The sequence below is a fragment of the Phytophthora parasitica genome (assembly GCF_000247585.1).
Source record: "Phytophthora parasitica INRA-310 unplaced genomic scaffold supercont2.225, whole genome shotgun sequence".
Classification (NCBI taxonomy): Eukaryota; Oomycota; class Peronosporomycetes; order Peronosporales; family Peronosporaceae; genus Phytophthora; species Phytophthora nicotianae.
The window spans coordinates 2,772-3,278 of NW_008649211.1; positions in this window are offsets into that span (position 1 = coordinate 2,772).

The following is a 507-nucleotide window of genomic DNA, read 5'->3' on the forward strand; positions in this document are numbered from 1 at the left end:
GTTTGGTAGTCTTTATTAATTACAGATGCTTACCTTGTTGAGAACTCGTTTGGTTCTAAAAAAAAAACCTTTATTCTGGTCAATTGATTCGTACTCCGTAAGAGCCTGCAAAGCACTACGCTCTTCGACCAGCTTTGAACAGTTCATTACTAAAAAATTTCAGAAGGATTTTCATACACATTTCACATACAGGTCTAGCACTCCATCGCTCGTGGTGGTATTTGGCGGCGGTCTCGCCACGGACCAAGAACCGATCCATTTTTAGACTGCTGACGTGGCATCACCTCTACTGTTTTGTGTTTGTGTTTAAAAAAAATCAAAGTAGTTGAGATTCGCAGTCGCCAAGGGCTTGTAAATTTTCTGGCTGCGATCTAGAACAATTCTAGTGATGAGCTACAATTTGCCGTCTTCATAAGCTTCAGTGTCACTTCAAGCAACCCCCTTGACCACTCTCACACCCACTTCGCTTAAATAACTTCACGTCATCCTTTCACAATTTTAAGTACA